General features: G+C 42.3%; 1 protein-coding gene and 1 pseudogene across 1 annotated transcript in view; one reads left to right on the top strand and one right to left on the bottom strand.

The window, feature by feature from the left end:
- MBNL1 (muscleblind like splicing regulator 1) overlaps positions 1 to 21,333 on the bottom strand; it is a 146,708-nt gene that overhangs the window by 23,582 nt on the left and 101,793 nt on the right. The gene's annotated exons all lie outside the window — the stretch shown is intronic.
- Positions 20,863 to 20,961, top strand: LOC123243427 (annotated as a pseudogene).

Raw genomic sequence — 21,333 nt, 5'->3', positions numbered from 1 at the left:
AGGGAGGAAGGGAAGAAGGAAGGAAAAGAGGAAAGAAGGAAGGAAGGAGAGAAGGAAGGAAGGAAAGAAGGAAGGAGGGAAGGAGGGAGGGAAGAAGGGAGGAAGGAGGAAGGAAGGAAAGAAGGAAAGAAGGAAGGGAGGAAGGGAGGAGGCAACCTTGAAAAACTTCCCAAGTTAACTAGGCTTCAAGTTACCAACTCCAAAAGACGAAAAACATTTTTGGATTATCTATAGTTGGTATTTATGTGTTCTTCTGTTCTGTTGAATATATGAGAGGTAGCTTGACCTCTTGGATAAAGAGGTCTTGGAGCCAGGAGACTTGTGTTTAGTCTGTCCTTTGATATATACTGACTGAGTGATCATGAGCAACTTACTTATTTTCTCAAAGCCCAGATGAGGCTCAAGGGTTATAAATTGAAGAAAAGATGTCACGTCTGACTCTTTGGGACTCTATTTGGGGTTTTATTGCCAGAGAATACTGGAATGGTTTTGCAATTTCCTTCTCCAGCTCATTTTACAGATGAGGAAACTGAGAAAACAGGGTCAAGTGACATTATACAGTGTTTGGTGTCATAGAAGGAAATGTATTGTAGAATTCACAGACCGTCTCATTTTTACCACATCATTCCCTCCTTCCACACACTCATGGGGACTGTCCAACTCAAGTGATTGTTGTGATAATCCAACAGTGGAAATCCTTTAAGTGCCAGGATTGTATTTTTCCACTCTTGTTGGAAAGAAGACAAAACAAGGAGAAAAGAAGTGAGAAAAGATGGAATCACTTCTGGCTTTCGAGCTGTTCCTGCCTCCTTCAGAAGGTTCAACTCTGTACTTTCACAAGTCAATATCAAGGCTATCGCCCTCCCCAAGTGACCATTCTCTGAGAATTCATTGAGATACCACTAGAAGAGAGTGGGCTTAGCTAGCAGGTAGTGAAGAACTAGTCATATTCCTAGGTCTTTAGTGCCTCAGAGCATCACACACACACACACACACACACACACACACACACACACACACACACACACACACACACAGACTCAGTCTCTCAATCTCTCACTGTCTCACACATACACATACTCTTATAAAGATGTTTTGGGTTTTTTCCCCCTTGGAGTGGCGCAATGACACATGTACTGCTCTCTAATCCTATTGGATAAAAACCCTCCTTGTTTCTCACAACAAATGCCGCCTGAATATGCCTTCTTGGATGTCAGGACAAAATGGAAACACCACAAAGACCTGAAGGAATCCCATGAAATTTCGAAAAGCTTTGGAAATCCATATTTCATGAAATAAACATTTCAACAGATCCAGTCGAGTTGGCTTGTCGTCTCTGAGAAGCAGCATGGGAGGGTTGAAAGAGAGCTGGATTTGGAGACCGACAACGTAGGGTCCAATCCGAGCCAAGCCTCTCCCCAGCGCCTCTTGGACCTTGGGCATGTCCTCTAAGTCACCTTGTTGGGTCTCTGTTTCCTTATCTGAACTGGCTGACCTCTAAGGCTTAGCTCTGAAGAGATGATCTCTTTTTGGTCTCTCTTAATTAAGATGTCTAATAAAACCAGAAAAATAGATATTTTAAATGCCAAAACTTCTAGTTCCATTAAGACAGGGGACAGGCCTGGAGCTGTGATTTCACTGGTGGAACGAACTCTCCATAAGGCAATTTCTCTCCAAATACAGGTCAGCTCCTTCTCTACACCTTAGAGAGTGCCAGAGTCCTAAGGAAGATGGGACTTGCCCAGGATCTCACAGGAAGCCTTTATCCCAGTTAGGACTTAAACTGGAGTATTTCTCACTCTGAAGCCAACTCTCTCCCCTTTACACCAGACCCCCTCTTCATTAAAAGCCTAAATAGTGAGCTTTTTATCTCATGACCCACACAGCTAAGTTTCTCCAAACCCGGGATTCTTATCCTTTTTTGTAATGGGTCCCCTTTAGCTGCTTGGGGAAGCCCTCCAGACTCCTGAGAATAACATTTAAAAAAATTTTTTTTAAACCCTTAACTTCTGTGTATTGGCTCCTTGGTGGAAGAGTGGTAAGGGTGGGCAATGGGGGTCAAGTGACTTGCCCAGGGTCACACAGCTGGAAGTGTCTGAGGCCGGATTTGAACCCAGGACCTCCCGTCTCTAGGCCTGGCTCTCCATCCACTGAGCTACCCAGCTGCCCCCCTGAGAATAACATTTTTAAATAAGTAAAGGAAATTCTACATTTTGTAGAGAAGAGGGAAAAATCTAAGATGTGTTTTTTTTTCATATCTACATACACAGACCCCTTGGGAGCCTCCGAACCCCAAAGATCTAAGGATTCCTTTCAGTTGAGACCAAGACCTTTTGGTTAATACTGATCAGTTAATCATTTGTGGGCACTATTTTTGTTAATACTGATCAGTTATTATTTGTGGGCACATTGTGGGCACTAGCCTGACGTGGAGAATATTGCTACCTCCTTTTTTAAGACGGGAAGGCGGGCGCCGATGTGACTCAGTAACGTAAGCCCTAGCAGCACACTACTTTAATAAGTCAGAATGTGAAAGGGAGAAGACAATGCAGATGGCTATCACATGATGTTTTTCTCTAGCTGCCCCATCAACATGCGGGCTGAAAAGCCCCGGATCAGCTGAATGACTGGCTTGGCAGCGTGGAGCTCCAAGAGCCCTCAGGGACGGCAGGGCTCATGTGTCCAGCTCTGGCAAAAGGAGGGGACCCACCGAACTGCCCCTGCACCCTGGCTCAAAGGAGGACATGCGGAAAACGAGGCTTCCCCAGGAAGTGAGGATGGCGGCTGGGAATCCCAAGCCCTCGGCCGGAACATCGACCCCCAAAGGGTCTCGCTGAGCCTGGGGTCCATCGCCTTTTCCTTTCTTTCTTAAATAAGTGGATAACTCCATTTCAGTAGGCTTGGTTTCCTTTGTAGTCTCTATTTTATCGTCTTCATTAAAGAACGAGGAGTCCGAAGGGTCTGTCAAATACTACGAGACGATGAGGGATATAACTGGAAGGTGCCGTGGTAGGGTGGTCAGATTCCTGAAGAAGCTTCTTCTACTCGGCGATAGAAGGATCCCCTCCACAACATCCCTTCGTCATCCTTGCCTTGGACACGTCCAGGGATTAGGGGTTCATTTCCATAAAAAACAGCAGCTCGTTGCCTTTTGAGGTAGCTTTAAGAAGTGACCAGGATGGAGAAGGAACCATCAGCCGGGGTAGACGGTTACCCAAAGGGCTGCCCCACCCGTTGCCTGCCATAATCTAGGCAGGAAGAGTTTTGAAAGCACAGCTTTGTTTCACCAGTGTGAATGGTTAGACAGTCATGATTTTCACGAAAAGGCCTAAAAATGGATCATTTCCCATGTTTGTTCCATCTGGATCTTCAGAGTGTAAACCCAACGCACATCCGTAGGCAATAAGAGACAAAACTGAGAAGCAGGACATCAGCTGTTGGCCATCATCTGACCACTTTGCTGCCCCATGAAACAAGCCTGCTTGTGGGGGGAGCCCATCCCTAGTGGATAACAGACCTTGGGCTGGTCCAATATCCCCTGACGAACTATAGCCTAGCCAGTGCCCTCTGGGCTCCTCCATGCATTGGACAGATCCCTGGGATTGGAGGCAGAAGACCTGAGCTCTAAGTCTGACCCTACTGCACACACGCTGTGGGCTGCTAAGTGGTGCCAATGGGCATAGAGCACTGTGCTTGGAATCGGGAAGACTCATCTCGCTGAGTTCAAATCCAGCCTCAGCCACTAACTAACCGAGTGACCCCGGGCAACTCACTTCACCCTGGTGGCCTCGGTTTTCTCCTCTGTAAAGTGAGCTGAAGAAGGAAATGATCAACCCCTCCAGAATCTTTGTCAAGAAAACCACACCTAGGATCATAAGGAGCTGGACACGCCTGAAGACAACCGACCAAGAACAAAGCCCAGGTCTACCTTGCAGACAGAACACAACTTTTGCTGAGCTTCCTCCATTAAATGACGGAGCTGGACAAACTGATCTCTAAGATTCTTCCTAAAGGCAGGATCTCACAGAGAAGACTTCCATTTTTGCCATGCTTATCCAAGCACCTCATTCTTCCCTAATATTTCAGCTATCTAATTCCTACCATAGATACAGCTCTGTGAACCTGGGCAAGTCACTTAACTGTATCCCTCAGTTTCCTCATCTGTAAAATGGGGGTAATAACAGCACCTGCTTTTCCAGGATCAGAGAAAATGACACAAATGAGCTGGGTTAGTTCATCTTTCCTCCCCTGGGAATCTGCATTTTGAAAGTGAATTCTGATGAACTCGAAGAGAAGAATCTCTGCCCATTTCAGAGCAGGAAGTGATGGAGGAAGCCACGTTCAGTGCTGCTGTGTTTGGGTTGGGGTAGTTTTCTCACTAGTGGTTTCACCCCACACGACTATCTCTTATAAAGCTGCCTGAATACACTCACCCTGCGTGTTAGCCCCCTTCCTCATACCGCATGACTCACACTCACGTTCCCATCTTCTCTCCCACTCCAGACTTTTCCAAGTCATCAGAAAGACTTCTAGGGCCATTTGACCTGGGATGCTTTGGTTTGGAATTCCTCCTGAGCCCCCAAGGAGAGACAAGAGAATGATCACAGGGGAGTAGCTCTGCTCCAGCACCCCCAAAGTCTCTCCTAGAGCAGGCTCTGAAGGGAAACGGTTTTGACAACCTGTGTTGATGGCAATGAGAACAAAAAACAACCTCCTTGTTCCGAAGGAGGTGACCTCCGCATTTTATGAGGTTCAGGGACAGGGGGACCAACTGGGGGAGGTGGGCATTTCTGTTGCCCTTCCCACGGAATTCCTGACTAAGCCAAGACAGGAAACAGGTGCATGGGGGGCCGAGGGATCTCCACAAAGCCTCCAGTTGGGCTCACAACAGAGACATGCTTCGCCCTGCATTTGTCAGCTTTGTCTAGTCAGTGTTGCCATTGTTCCCCCACATCTGTCCTGGGGTCTACATTTCTGACCAGTTTCTAGTCCTGAAGGCCATTTCTGAAGGGGTCCCAGCCCTGTTCGCTTCTCTTGTAGATCAATTCAATCCAGAATTCTCCATCTTCTCACCAAGTACCAGCTGCTTTGTGTCCTTGAGCGGCTGCCCTCTTCCGGCTCCTGCCTTCTCTGTACCCATCATTCTTTCCAGTTTCAGTTTATTCTCTGCCTTTCTCTATTAGGACTTTAGCTCCTTCAGGGTAGAGATTGTCTTGTTTGCTTATATTTCCAGTTCTGATACTAAACGTAGTGACACAAAGTAAGTGCTTACTAAATTCTGTCTCTGTGTCTGTCTCTACGTCAGGCTCTCCTTCTTAAGGGCTAGAACAATCCATTCGTCCTCCTTTCTCTTCACGCATATCCAGTTCCTCATTAAGCCACTCTGGTGCAAATTCTAGCTAATTCTTGCAAGCCAGAAAAGCTTCAAGTATGAACCCGGTGACAGCTGACCGTAATCAGTGAATCCTCAGATTCAAGCGTCTGGCAAGGGATTTGGACCCAGGGCACCTCCCAGAAACAGTCCGGCAAGGCAGAGCAAGCAGAGCTAAAATGACTGCGGGAGAATCTCATTCATATACTCACACAAAACAAAGATTTATAAGGGGCTAATTGGGGACCGATGCTGGCTGGACGTGGCTGGGGGAGACAGTCATCGGATGAGGGTCAGTCCTTACCTTCATGGAGCTGATGGTCTAATATTCATCATGGAACCTAGCGACGTCCCCGGCACATATTGGTGACGAAAAACCAACGTGTAGAGTCAGCAAATGAGGGAATGAGGAGGGAAAGAGGAATCGGCTCAATGGGCACCAAAATCTACCTCGTTTCTTTTGTTTTTGCCAAAGATAGCAAACAGTATGGCCATTCTTCAGAGACGAAAGTGAAAACAGATGTTCACCAGCTGCCCCAACAGAAGTCGTTGAATGGGGAATACATATTGCTTTGTGTGGCTTGCAATAATATTACAGCACAGGGGCAGGATGGCATTATTCATGGGGAACTGGATTTGCATCTTGGCCCTCGGATGAATGACCAAGACAGGAGGAGAAGCAGCTGCAGAGGGAGCAGTTCTAACGGCGGCAGGGTAGCCGGCAAAGATGGTAGCCGGCAAAGATGGTAGCTGGGTGTTCTCCCAAGGAGATGCGCCCAATGCAGTGACCCAAAAGGCATGGGGAGAGGAGGAAAGGGGGCCCCAAAGCACCGTGCAAAGTGACTAGTCCTGCCCCGTCCTCACCATCTTGCAAGAGGCCATCCAGGACTAGAAGACAAAAAGCATCCCATCGTGCCAGACCCTGGCAGTTGGAAACTTTTCCAAGTCTGCCTTCATAGTAACATTTGGATGTCCAGACAATATGTTCGTGTTGTACATTTTCTCCACTGTCAGTCTCCAATGGAGAGAGAAAAAATCACTGGTTAACTCAAACAAGTATAGGAAGAACAGGAAAGAGCTGACAACACAGTAAGGAATTACGTTCTTAGTCTTTGATCTTCTAATTGCCAGAATAAATAATAATTATTATAATAACGAGCATTTATATGGGCAGCGAGGTGACCCAATGAATAGAATTCTGGACTTGGAATCAGGAAGACTCATCTTCTTGATTTCAAATCTGGCCTGAGATACTTCCCAGCAGTGTGACCCTGGGCAAGTCATTTCATCCTATTTGCCTCAGTATCATCATCTGTAAAATGAGCCTGGAAAGGAAAATGGAAAATGCTCCAGTCTCTTTGCCAAGAAAACCCAAAATGGGGTCAAAAAGATTATATAGCATTTTAAAGTTTGCTAAGCGATTATCTCATTTAATCCTCACAGCAACCATGGGAGATAAGTATTATTATTATCCCCATTTTACCGATGAAGAAAAGGAAATAGACAGAGATTAAGGGACTTCTTATCCAGGGTCACACAACTAGCACGTATCTCAGTTAGGATTTGAAAAGCATAAGAGTTGAGGCCAAAAAGAACAGAGTTTAAAATCTATCCTAGCTGTGTGATCCTAGACAAGTCATTTGATGCCTCTCAGCCTCAGTTTCCTCATCTGCAAAATGAAGATAACACTAGTACCTTGTTCCTAGTGTGGTTATGAGGATTAAATGAGAGACTCCTTTTAAAGCACTTTACATGGAATCATGTAACCATGGAACATTTTTCTAAAAAAATAAAATATTTAAATCTTAAAAAATAAATAAAGCACTTTACATGCATTAAAGTGTTATATCAGTAACAGCTATTATTTCTACCTTGCATTCCAGCTATTCCTAGTATAGCTGTGGGGACTTGGGAAAGTCACTTTGCCCCTATGTGACTCGGTTTCCCCAAGCACAAAAAGAAAGGATTAGCAAGATGACTAAGTTCTCTAAGATGCTTCCCCCTCAAAGGATTCCATGACATACCATATCTAAGTATGTTTCATGAATAGAAGCGAAATTCTTTATTTTCAAGACAATCAGCCTGCTTTGAGTTGATTTATGAAAATAAATAGACGCTGATTAAGTTTCAGGCAGGGAAGGTGCCAGGTGTTCCCAGAAGAAAGGATCGGATTCAAGGACTAACAACCTTCCCAAGAGGAAAGAAGAGTGTGTTCCCTCTGACAGACTGAGGCTGCAAAGTCTAAAAAGAATCTTCTTTGATATTCATTTCCTAAAACTTAGGCTATAATTACAATGATTATGTAAGTAGATTTAAAATCTCGACACTTAATTTGAAAATAAGATATTTTCTGCAAATCTGCAATGTGAATCTTCTTTCATTTAATGAAAACACGACACTTAAAATGATTTTGCAAAAGCATACAAAATCGAAGAAATGAACGCATCCTTTTGCTCTCCTATAAACACGTTGGCTCATCTTCATGCCAAAACACAAACAGAAAAAGAATCTAACTTTCCAAAATTAAAATCAGAAAACTATAGCTTTGCTAGGGACTTCAATGACCCTTTAGTCTCTTGATTCTCTCTACCTTCCCAGTCATCAAGGTCTGTTTGGATACCATCAGTAAGGAGCAACTCATTACTTCTTTTTTACTTAAAAGCCTTCCCTTTGCTCTTAGAATCAATCAATACTGCATAATGGTTCCAAGGCAGAAGAATGCTAAGGGCTAGGCAAAGGAGACGAGGAGCAGGAGGAGGGCGGAAGGATAGTGCACCAAGCATGGGGGCAGCCTATATGTACAGCAGCCAATGGGACCAAAGCAGAGAGAAATATGAAACAAGGCTGAAAAGATCACAAAGGTTACTGTCCCCTAGGGCCATCTTGAATGGCCAATCAAAGGCATTTCCATCTGCTCCTGAAGGTAACAGGGGGCCACTGAGGTTTATAAGTGTGGAAAGGGACATGACTGGGTTTGTAATTTGGTCATGGTAAGGGGACTGAGGTAAGGCATTCTAAACATGCCCTGACCACAGCCATGGAAGAAGAGAGCATCACATCTCAGAATTCTAGGCCCAATGGCTCCCTCAATATAACAGAAAATCATTTGAGTTTTATTGACTTCAATCACACACGAGGATCAAATAAGAGGGACTTTTTTTTTTAAAAAACCACTTGGCGAGCCTTGAAGTATCAGATCCTTAATTATACTCTTCTCTCTGTGATTCTGCAGGTTGCTTGAAGGCTGACCCACTCCATGTGGCACTCATAAGGGACTAACTACCCTTTGTCATTCTCTAAATGTTCATTTTCTTTCTAACCAGACTAGAAGTCTTACCACTGACTTCTATTTAGCTTGTAGGTCACTAAAACCTCCTGATCTCTCTCAAAGAAATGGGCAGATTTCATTTACATTCTGATAAGGAAAGATGGTGAACAATAAAGGAAGCTCTCTGTATTTCCATGTGGAAGACCAGAACATGCTTCCCTCAAAAGGGGACTGCTGGAGTATCTCTAATAAGAAGAGACAGAAGAAAGATAAAGAAAATTCGAGGGAAAAGGATTCCAGGTGAAAGGAATCTTGCCGTTTCTTCACCAATTATACACAGACGGTTGGCATCTCTCTGCCCACCTTCCAGTCTTGTGCTTGCAGAGGAAAAGGAGGGCCCAGCATCAAGTGAAGAGGCACTGGGCTGATGAGTAGACAAACTGGCCTGGACAACTGCTGTGTCCAAGAACAAGCACTTAGTGGCCAACTTGGTGAAGTCCTGGGTGGTAAAGCCAGAATTCAAACCCAAATTCATTTCTCTTTCTCTTTTCTCTGGACTATGACTTTGCTTCAGATTGGAACCCTGCTACTTCTTAGCCCACTGGCCTTGGAAAAGTCATTTTTTTTAATAAAATGCTCTGCTTATACTACCTAACCCTGAAACTCCCAATTCCAACTCTTGAGACTAGGGAAAATCAAGGTAGATTGAGCTTTGGAGCTCTCCAAACTAGGCTCACCATTCCTTAATCCCCACAGGCAAGGGCAACATGAGAAACTTTCGAGAAGACACACCAGCCCTCCAGAAAAAAACTACAAAATAAATAAACATCCTCTCTCCTCCTCACCTCTTTCCTACTCTCTCTCCCTGACCTTTAGCACCCTCAAGCTGTACTCTCTCACTGGCCAAAGTTCCCTCCCCTACAAGTTACCCCATTCCAAAATGATTCTTCCTTTCCCTTGAAATCAAAAGTCTTGCTCACTGCTACTCCTGCCAACTCGCCTTCTTAAATCAACTGGCACTAAGGTGAGGGACAAAGAAACTCACTCTACCTGCCCAAGGAAAATTTGCATCCCCAGAGAATGGCTTCTGAAAAACCAGATCAAGAGTGGTTCTCTGTTCTCTGTATCTTCCTAAGAGAGTAGGCAAACTGGTTCAACCAGAAGAAAATATGGGTGGTAGTTTTCTGCTAGTTGGCATGGCTCATTGCGGTCATCACACCTATCTGCAGCCGCCTCAACCCACCCTTCCTGATTCGTTGTGGACTTCAGAACATGATTGTCAGGTTTGTTAACAGGGAAAGCCAAGTAAGAGAAAAGAAGTAAGAAAGAAGTAAGAAAAAACTATGAAGAAGGGCAGAAGGACTCGCTCTCCTAAACACCGGCAGCGTGAAGTTCAGTGCATTGGGCTCACCACGTTTTAGCTACTCAGAGGCTTTCAGAGGGAGCGTATTCATTTCCAGGTTCTTAGCTCAGTTCTAGATTCCTTTGGGATGCCAGATGGTTGAGTACCACGGAGTGTCCCCCTTCTGGAATCAAGGCTACTTAATGCTCTTCAATGCCTGGTACATGTACAGCATGCACTGGCTGGTACACCAGACATCAGATGAACTTACCGAGGAGGACACTTGGGCTTGGAGAAACACAACTAGATAAAGGGAGAGGTGGAGTAGAACATGGTTCTTCTGATGTCTAGTAGGGGTGCTCTTTTCAATTCATCACGTCGGGCTTTACCTTCAAGTGAATGCGTACCCATGCTAAAGTTTAATGGGGAGATAGGATTTTTTCCCCTCTCTCAAAGAGCTCAGGAAGCACCAAATATTGGCCCGTTGGCTACCATCTCAAGATGAAACGTCTTTGACCAGTTGTTGAGGCTATTCTCCACAACAGAGCTTCCCTCCAATCCAGATTCCATCTAAATATCTCTATCACAAAACGTTCACCCTTCTAGTCAGGTGGGTGGATCTACTGTCATCCTACCCATAGTAACTAGCATCCATCAAGAGATAACATGCTTAGTAGACTACAGGAAGGCATAGAGATAGGAAGTCCTGGGTTCAAATCTGACCTACCTGTGTGACCCTGGGTAAATCACAACCCCCACATTCTAGCCCTTACCAGTCTTCTGCCTTGGAACCAATACACAGTATTGACTCTAAGACAGAAGGTAAGGGTTTAAGAAAATCAAAGAGATGACCACTTATTCTTTGTCAAGATGTCAAAAATGAATAGCAAAATATCAAATACTAACACTAGCCTAGAAAACCGAAATTCCAAATTAATTTCACGCAAAGCTAAAAATGTGATCCTTCATTCTATTATCTCATCAGGAAAGCAAAACCAGCGATTAAAGAGTAGAATCTCTCAGGCTGAAATCAGCATCCACAAGATGGGAAGTGTGGCAAGATCACTGAAGCATTGCTAGAGGAAAACCCGATAGAGCTCATTAGCCGCCATCGTCATCGAGAGATTTGGACTGGCTAATGACTGGGGTTTTTTTTCTTTGCAATAAGACATATTTTAATACCCATCCAAAGCTTTTTCCTGTTCTCTTAGACAACTGAAGGCATTTCAAAAAGAAATTCCTCTGCTGACAATGAATTCCCTTTCACACATGTTGAGTCGAGATGTATATGTGAAACACTTAAGTGCCATTAAACGCAAAATAGAAATTTTCATTCCACAAGCATTTATTGCACACCGACTAGATATTAGGGATACAAAAGAAGAAAAGGCTTTAGATTGTCCTGAGCACACAACATCTCTGCAGTAGGTTTTATAAACAACTTCGAATCGTTTTGTACTACTAGGAAAAAGGAACTTTTATGGTATAGAAGTAGGATTTTTCATTGGACCAGAGGACGGGGGAAAGGAGAACGATTTTAAACAAACAGCCACATGGAGTCACCCATCATCCTCGGCCCCTGCTCCTCCAGGGGAGGGCTGTCTCCCTTTTGCTTCATTTCTTGGAGCAGCTGGCCCAACGCTTTGCGTGGAACGCTTAAGAAATGTTTGTTGAATCAAATTCTCTGGAAGCAGGTTTCTAATATCAGCCTCGTCAGCAGTCAAAGAGCTCTGGTTAGTTCTGATGACAAGCAGCTAGACACAGCTCAAATGGCCCCTGAACCTTAGCATTCTGCCCTGCAAAACTCCGATCATCGTCTTGGGCTGCAGGCTGAGAACTGGACAGCCCAGTCCCAGAGAGAGGGACCTGGTCTAATTCGGGAAAATGACTGGGATCTAATTAATGGATGTTTGGATCCAATAAAGCTTTATAATACAGCGGGGGAGGATCTATCCAGCATTTTACAAAAGCTACAGTAAAGCCCCAAATGTGATAGATTTGGGCACAAACCAATAGACTTACAACCCAATTATTCTGGTTCTTAACACCCAGGTTCGAGATTAAGCATTCTGGGATTTTCATTGCTCACAATTTTAGCCTCAATTCTCTCAAAAGGAAAGCAAATCTTTCAGCAAATCTTGGCAATAATACCATGAGTGGCTTATCTTTCCGCAATTTAATTCTTTGAGGAGCGTAACACACATTATGGCTTTTGGTGCTCCCAACAACAGTGAGGGCTAAATAGGGTCGGTGGCAGAGAGGATGCTTAGGACAAGGAAGATTAGTTTGGGTTTTCATCTTGTGAATAGCAATGGCTTTGCCACAGCCTCTCTCGATTCAAAGGTGAGCAATAATATATCTAAAAAGCAAGCACCCAAGTATTCCGCAAAATGGATAATCAGTCCTTGGGAAAGTAAACATTGGAAAACCCAATTATCCAATAAGGCAAAGGTCCTTACAGGATGGCGTTTCGAGAAGATAGGGCCACCAGTATCTCTGGAATTGATGTAACTTGATTTAATATAATGGACATAATTATATAATGGCTATATGTGATACGATGGCATGGGATTTCGCTAGCAGTCCATTTAGCTATAGATTCCTGCCTGGGCTTCAATAATCAAATAATTAAGAAAAAATTGTTAGAAACATAAAATCAGTCAAGTCCTGAGTAAAAGAGGCAACTAGACAGTGAGATGTGCTCAAGCAATGTCTTGATATTGCTCAAGTTCAGCAGAATTTAAACGTTGAGAATCAGGTCTTGATTTATTATTTTATAGCTAGCATAAATTCGATAAAGTGATGAAGGCAATGTTAATACAGGTTACAATTAACAGTCTGCCTTGCCAGGGAGCCGGTTGTTGAATGTCTACCAGCAGATCACTGAATACAAGATATGATACAAAGCCCCCAGTGGCTTGGAATTGGACTAGCCAAGTAGGTTATTTCATATCTCAATAAAGGGCAACATATGCTGAGTCCATGAGCGGTGAAGGCTATAATTCTCTGGTAGGATCTGTGTTCGGATGAGGGCAACATCTCTGTGAACTGGGGAAGTCAAGGAGGGTTTCTGGGAAGTGGAACCTTGAGAAAGATGTTAAAGAATGAGAATGCTTCCAACAATCAGGGAAAATGGAGCAGGGACCCCAGGGAGGGGGAAAGCAAGAGCAAAGAGCTTTATGGGGAAGCAGGAAGGGTCTTGGTATGTTTATAAATCTTGGTGGACTGTAGAAAAATATCCTCAAAGAGCAGTCTGCGAGAGGCGTGTTTTCCCCAGATGACGTTGGGGTCTTGAATGCCACATTAATAATTATAAGATCGTGGATTCATAGATTTAGAGCAGGAAGAGACTTGGACTGCCTGGAATGGAGGGACTTGGAACGAGGGAGTGGAATGATCAAAGTGGTGTTTTAGGAAGACACTTTCCATTAAATACAGCATAAATCACGTCGATGGTAAGTGACTGCACAGATGTTACGCGACCCCAAGAGTTCAGATATCTCCAAGGAGAACCAGACCTGAACACTCCCAGACTCACGACGTCTACAAAGGGAAACTATTATGTGAGCAGACTTAGGAATTTAACTGTAATTTGAAAGGATGAGGTGGTGGAGGTGATGAATGGATGCCACAAACCTTTACTGATCTGGACACAGTCTGTCGGACGTTTAAGAACGCGCTGGGGTTTTAAATACATTTGTCTCTATCCCAGACAGAAAATGAGGAGGGAAAGTTTGTTTCTTAAAAATTAAATCCAGCTCATCTGTGAATCAATATCAATGCATTAAACTAGATTCTGATTCCAAATATTCTATGAGTAAAAGGTTAAAAAAAACCCTCACAAATACAAGAACCAATAATGAAGATAAAAATGATTAAATTAGCATCTAGAGGGTAGAAACTGCTTCCCTTTTGGCATAGTTTTAATATATCAAATATTTATATATATAATATAATAATAGTTTTAATAACATTTTTTGATTAATTGAAAGAAAGAAAATAAAAATTAGTTTAAATATTTGATATATTAATTTTATGCAGAAGTTTGAAAATACAAAGAGGTGAATATAGCAGCCAATGTTCTGTTTGGTTTTGTTTTGAAATCTAAAGAGGGAGAATCTTTAGACTAGAAAGTCTTTTAGAGAAGACGACTTAAATTTTCTTTTGATTCTGAGAATAACCATGATTTCTCCACTGCCACTTGTTAATAATCAGTCCTCCCCATCCCTCCTCATTCCCCAAAGGAAGACGAGGAGGCCCAGGGAGGAAGAGATAAGTGACTTTCCCTGAGTTACACAGAGAGTTGGTTAATGACAGAGCTGGGCCCATAACCTAGAGATGACATGGGACCAGGCCTATTTTTATATCATAATTAAATCCAAATGTCCTCAGCAGAGTCTAAACAAAAGATGAATTCCCTTTTGATGATGAAATCCTCCAAATGCTATTAGCAGATGACATTGTAATAATTGCACCGAGCCCGGGAACATTATAAATCCACTGTGAAATCAGTCACAAAAACCTCTGTCTGTAACAAGTGAGTGAACAGGACTATGGCACAGAGAATGAATAATTCAATTCAGCAAGTATTAGACACCTACGACATACGTGATTATAAGAAACCCAAAGGGCAACGGAAAGACTTAATGCTAATTGAGCTTAAATCAAATGGAAGTTCCTCGTTTTCCTCCTCGTATGTTCAGAATCTAGCCCAGCGCCTGCCTGGCCCAAGGTAGCCATTAGACAGATGCATATGGCGTGACTGATCAGTTAAAATCCCCGTCAAGCAAGAAGTTGCATGAGAAACATTATTCAGGACACGGACGAAGGACACAAGAGAGAAGAAAAGTGGCTGCTTAAGCTGCTCCCCAAGCCTCTCTTCATAAGTGTTAAGAATATTTTTTATTACTTTCATTTATGATTTTCATAAGAATTTATAGACTGGATAAGCTAGTCCCCAGGCTAGATATTTCCCAAGATTTTATGTTGTTCATCTTCTTTCTCTGGGCAGCCTGGGGTCAGGAAGACTCAAGTTCAAATCCGACCTCAGACACTTAACTGGCTGTGTGACTCTGGGCAATTCACTAGCTTTATTTACCTTGTTTTCCTCATCTACAAGATGATCTGGAGGACAAAAATGCAAACTCTTACAGTATTTTTGCCAAGAAAATCCAAAATGAGGTCATGAAGCATCAGACACGACTGAAAAAAATTAATATCATTGTGTGTAATAATTCTTTCCTGTGGAAATGGCTTCAACTGCCAGCTCCCTTGGGTAGGGTCTGCTTTGTTAGATGTGCGTGTGTCTCAGATGCTTATAAGTTATGTGCCCCTATGCATGTTACTTAATCTCTCTGTCTCAATTTCCTTATCTATAAAATAAAGAGTTTGAAACCAATAGCCTTAAAGGCCCTTCCAGCTCTAAATAAGAGCTAGAGCCCCAGAAGGACCCTGGGAAGTCATTGCTATTATTTCCTCCTCTCTGTTTTACAAATGAGGAAATGCCGTTTGAAAGAGATGATTTCATGACCTCGATATAATAGGTGGCACCAGTCCTGATCTCTCTCCCGAGCGATAGAGCAGGCATTAGACACATATCTGTCAAATGAATGTTAACATATTTCTAAATGTAACCTATAAAATTGAGCTCCATGAAATGTCAGTATCTTGACATAGCGTTCTCGAATCCTTTTTGAATCAGAATCGAGACTCTGTCAAGTGGCTTAGGGTAGGTGATTCATGTGAATTTAAACAGAAAGTAGCTTCAGTTCAGATTTGTTCATAATTCTCTTTATTCAGATACATCCTGCTTTGAATGATGGTGGAAGGGGGAAGACTCCCAAGTGAGACAGTGGCGTAGGCTCCGAACATGGGGATAACTGGGATTTACCTACACCTTTGTACAAAACCCGTCATTGTTTCACTACAAAAGTTCACGTGGATACAATTTTTAACAATTGTTTTCTGACATTTTATAGCCATTTATCAAGGTCCCATTAAGACTTTAAAACTTAGTATATGCTCAGGAGCAGTCTAAATGAAGGCAAGGAATGGGGTTTCATTAATGTAGGGGACCCCTTAGGGAGAAGACCTTTTCTACTAATGAAGGTCAACACGTTCCCCATGACTTAGAGGGAAATATCCAGAGGGGTGGAAAAGCTGATAGAAAAAGTAACATGAAAGTGGTGAAAAGAAGTCTAGTCCCAGAGTCCTCTTAGGTGTGTGGGCTTGGACGAATCACTAAAATTCTATGGCCTTGAGCCAACTGTAAGCCTCTCTGCTACAGATGGCCACTTGTACACATAGGAGTTTGTTCATCGAGGAGCACCTTATATCAACAAAATTACTGGTCAAAAGTCAAAGGCAAATGATAGGAGAAAGCTGGAAGAGAAGGGAAATAAGGAGAAGGGTGACCCTCATGGGTTGAATAAGGTATCCCATGGGGAATCCCATGGCAGAGGGAGAATCTAATTAGTGAAGCAAAAGATGAAGGGCCAGGATTGTAGTTTTCTAAAGAGGTAGCATCCTGGCACACAGAAGGAAGATCACAGGCTTTGGAGGACCTACATGAATGTGAATTCTGACTCTGAAATCTCTTATGCATGTGAGGTGTGTGACTACTTCATCTCTCTGTTCCTCAGTCTCCCTAGATCACAAATGGGGAGGAGGGGTAGGACTAGGTACTCTCCAAGGTCCTTTTGAGCTCTTTCTCTATGACCTTGTGTTCTTCTGAGAAGGTAGGAGGGCCTGTCAGGAAGGAAGTAGGTTTGAGAAGAATGAAACTGGGCTCCTTATAAGGGGCATGTAAGATTCATTTCTTCCTCAGTTCTGTTATTTTGGCTATTGTCACACTCCATATGTTGTTCTCTGGGTAGAGTGGGAAGTCCATTACAAAAATAGTCCCATCATGTGCTATTTTCAAGGAGAAGAACAAAAGAGAAAGGAAAAATGACTGTTCACTTTTGCTCCCTAAGTTGGATAGGAGCCCCTCTGAAGCAGAATCGGTGTCCACAGAAACAAACAAGATATAAAAGGGCACCGAGGAGCAGCGTCAGAGCTAGGGCAAGGGGATGAAAGAAGGGAAACGTGGTGTTGATGCCTTCAGGTACCAAGATGCCAGCCTGGTCTTTGGGAGAGACTCACAGCCAATGACGAGAAATACTCTCTATAAAGAGAACATCACATCTTCGTGGTTTTGAAACTAGATTTCAGAAGCTAATTCGATTGGGATCCTCGGTTTAGCAAGTGTAGGCTGGTCTTGGAAAACCATGGAGGAGTGAACTGAAGATTGTCAGGAATAAAAATAGACTGATGCTAGATCTGTTGCTCTCAATAGCCTGGCAAAAAGGCTCTACAAGTGATAGCCTATTTTTAAAAGGGTTGTTTGGGAAGATTTCTCAGAGAAATCCTCCTGAAAATCTTGTCTTTCCTCCCACTGAAAATCATGATGTCGGTAAGGTCTCTGTGATATAAACAGAGGATGGGTTGCCCTTAATGATAAACTTTTTCAACACGAACCGGGTGAATGATGTTGAACTTCAAACTATCGGCAGTCCAAACAATTCTATAAAAACAAAGGAAGGTGAAGAATACTTGAAGATCATTGGTAACACTTCATTTAGTCAGTGCCTGAAGCATGTCTATTGTGCTAGCTATAAATGCTACAAGATAGAAGGAAGGATTTGATGATACTCCCATTCACAAGGGAGGTAAGATAGGGTGCTTAGGAGGATAAACAGGTCCTATCGGGTCATTTAGTCCAATGTTTTCATTTTACAGTTGGGAAACAAGTGCACAGACTGGAATAGATTTCTCCAAGGCCATACAGGTAATAAGCTGACTTCAGAATGCAGGTACTCTAACACCAGATCAGATAAGCTGAATATTACACCCAACTACCACAATAAAACAATTGGTAAAGAAAACCATAGTATGCTTTTTCAAATGCTACTCTTAACACATTTTTTAATTAGCAAATAGATGCCCCCCCCAAAAAAAACTAGGGAATGACTGGTACCACTAGGAAGTCTTCACAAAGAATGAGGGAAGGAAGGATGGGCAGGATATGGAGAAGGAAAGAGAAGGAGACAAGCAAGTGGAAGGGCATTTCAAGCAAGTGCCGCATCCCAAGGGGAAGGACTGAAATGTGGTTAAATAAGTATGATCTAGGCGTTATGGTAGAAATGAACTAAAGTATCTTCTTATTACCAAAATCAAAGAAAGAGTAAAAGCACACAGGCTATACTAGGTGCTATTAAAACGAACCAACAAATGAACTAACGTCTTTAACGGGAGAGAACCCGAGCGCCTACGGGAAAGGTCTCATTCAAATTCAACAGAATCTCAATTCTTATTATATATTTTACTGTTTCACAGTTCCATTACTTGAGTGCACATCCGGAGTTTGCCATTGCTAAAAGGAAAAATATAAGTTCGCGAGCAAATTTTAATGGTTTTTCTAAATGCTTTATAATTATCATCTCATTTGATCCTCACGACAAGCCTTTGAACTGGTGCTCTTATTGTCCCCATTTTATAGCTGAAGAAATTGAGATGAGAAGCAGTTAACTGACTTAGAAGTCAGATAGCTAGTAAGGGTCTGAAATGGGATTCGAACTGAAGGTCCTTTTGACTTCACTGAATGCTTTATCCACCATAGCTTAACAGGAGGATGAGAGATTCCACTCAGTTGATTTCATGAAATGCCATCATGCTTCAGAGAAACTTTTTGGTCATTACCTTGACCTGCAAAACCTCTTGAGACATCAAATGCCATGGAGCCCATGTGGAAATTTAGAAGAATTCAAGGGATGGGTCAGGATTTCCAGAGCTTTTCTATGTGTCCTCTCAAAAGGAAGAGCAGTCCCAATCTAGTTTACTCATAAAACCAGCCTCTCCTTTCATCTTTGATGTGCCATAAAAGGTATATGGATCACTTGAATGAGCAAGATTGTCTTTAGAAACCCATAGAAGGGAAGAAAGACATGCTACCTTCAACCTCTAAAGAGAGTTGGGAACTTTGGGGAATAGCTTTAGCCTCTCTATCAAAGACTGAACTAAAAGCAGCTTCTGAATATAGCAGATCTGCTGGGTGCTCCATGTACTAAAAGAGTTTCCAAAGATACCTGAAGGCCTTAGAAGGTGGGAAAATGGACCAGGGAGCCAAAAATCACAGTTAGGTCAAGAGTCATGAAATCATCTGACATTAAGGAGCCCCTGAGGAGGCGAACTGTAGACAGAGAATATCTTAGGAGCTTACATTATAAGGCAGAGATCAGAGTCTCAACAGATTGCTCACAGTATTAAAATGCTAGATAATTCAGGAAGCCATCTGCATAGGTATAATTTCCATCTGAAATAGAACAATGTATTTCAGAATTCTCTGCACTGAAAATTCTCAGAAACCCTTGAGATTGGTCTAGTAGAAAAACTTTGAGACTTGAGATTAGAAGATTTCAGTTGGAATTCCCATCTGCCACTTCTTGTGCAACCATGGACAAATCACTTTCCTGCTCTAAGACTCAGTTTCCTCATCTGTAAAATAGGGATAATGTAATCTGTGCCCTACCATCTTTATAGGGTTGTCATGAACTAATATAGGAAAAGAGGAAAGGGCTTCATACCTATCAAGAGCTATATACATTTAAGCTAAAAATGATTTAATTACACTTGGAGTGTAAGATTTAATGAATTGTAGAAAATGGAAAATGATTTATACTTGAAGCACAAGATTTAATGGAAATAGTATTGAGAGGACCCACTTTTAGTTCAAACTGTGGCTCTAATTTTCTATCTGTGTGACCTTCATCAAATCATTCCAGATCTCTTGGCTTCTGTTTTCTCCACTGTAAAAAAAGGGGTTTGAGCTTCTAAGGCCCATTCCATCTTCTGGTCCTAGGATAGCCACCATGCTAGTTCAAAGGCAGTTTTCTACATTTTCATCTGAATGGTGGGAGTCACTCCCTTGCATAGGTAGGTCTTTTGAGGGTATTCACAAGAGCCCTTTAAGGTGAAAAAACACAGAAATAGGTCTCCTTTTGTTATGTGCTCTCCTCTCTTATGTGCATTGCTTTCTCACTGGGAGATCATGGCTCACCCAATTGATGGCATTACATAATTTGGCAAAGGATGCTAGAAATAGAGAAGAATATGTCTAGAAAAAAGGATTAAGACCTAGTCTTCCAGGGATTCAGTTCATATACTCTGAATATCTTGTCATTCTCCTTGTTGTTTAGTTGAACTAAGTCAGCATTTCAAGGAAATTTGTTTAGGATTTAGGAGATAGGAGACATATTTTCAAAAGCAAGCATGATTTGGAATATGCTCTTAAAAATGAATACGCAAAGAAGTGCAAGACTTGAGACAAGGAATCTAATTAGTAGACTACTACCATAGTCTAGAGAAGAAGTGAGGAAGGTCAGAACCATTGAGGAGGCTATATGTGAAGAGATGCAAGGGATGAATATGAGGAGAAAGAAATGCCATGCGTTAGTGGCCTGGATATGTGGGTTATGCAAGGTTATGTGCTGAATAGTGACATCAGCTTTGAAAATATGGGTAATAGGAAGGAGGGTCCTGTAAGAAGGAAATCCAGAAAATAAATGAAAATTTATGGTGGAAAGATTCAGAGTTCTGTTTTGGGTATACTTACAGGTCACTTGACAGTTGGTGATATAAAGCTAATATAAAAAAATAAGAGAGAGAAAATGGCTGGATATATAGGAAAACCTTCATAGAGAATTCAATTTTCATAAAGAATATACCCGAATCCCTGGGAACTGATGGAATTATCAAGCAAGATAGTATATTAGGAGAGAAGCGGCTCAGCACAGAGCTTGGGGGAATATCTAGGGTTAGTGGACATGATTTAGATGAATAATAGAGCAGTCAGTACTCACTTTATTTGGACTAATACAGAAAAGACCAGTATGGTCCCTGAGCAAGGATGCCATGAAAATTCATGAAAAGTTAAGTATTTGGGGGGGGGGGGAATATGGGGAGACAAATTAGGTGCAAAGGCACTCATTGACTTATCATTTGCAAAGCCCTAAAGTTCAACCAGAAGGCTGTGTCAATGAAGTTCATTAACTGTAAAGAGATTGAAACTGGAAACTCCAAAATTTTGACACTACTCTCTCAACCTACAGCTCAATGATTACCAGAAATTTAAAACAAAGTATTAAAAGTGTCAGAATCTATTAAAAATAAAATTTCTGAAAGAAAGGAAAAGAGAGAGAAGAAAGAAACAAAGAAACAAAGAAACAAACAGAAAAAAGGAAAGAGAAAGAAAGAGAGAGAGAGAGAAAGAAAGAAAGAAAGAAAGAAAGAAAGAAAGAAAGAAAGAAAGAAAGA

The sequence above is a fragment of the Gracilinanus agilis genome, chromosome 3 (genome assembly GCF_016433145.1).
Source record: "Gracilinanus agilis isolate LMUSP501 chromosome 3, AgileGrace, whole genome shotgun sequence".
NCBI classification, from domain to species: Eukaryota; Metazoa; Chordata; class Mammalia; order Didelphimorphia; family Didelphidae; genus Gracilinanus; species Gracilinanus agilis.
This window is presented reverse-complemented; position numbering and strand designations above follow the sequence as displayed.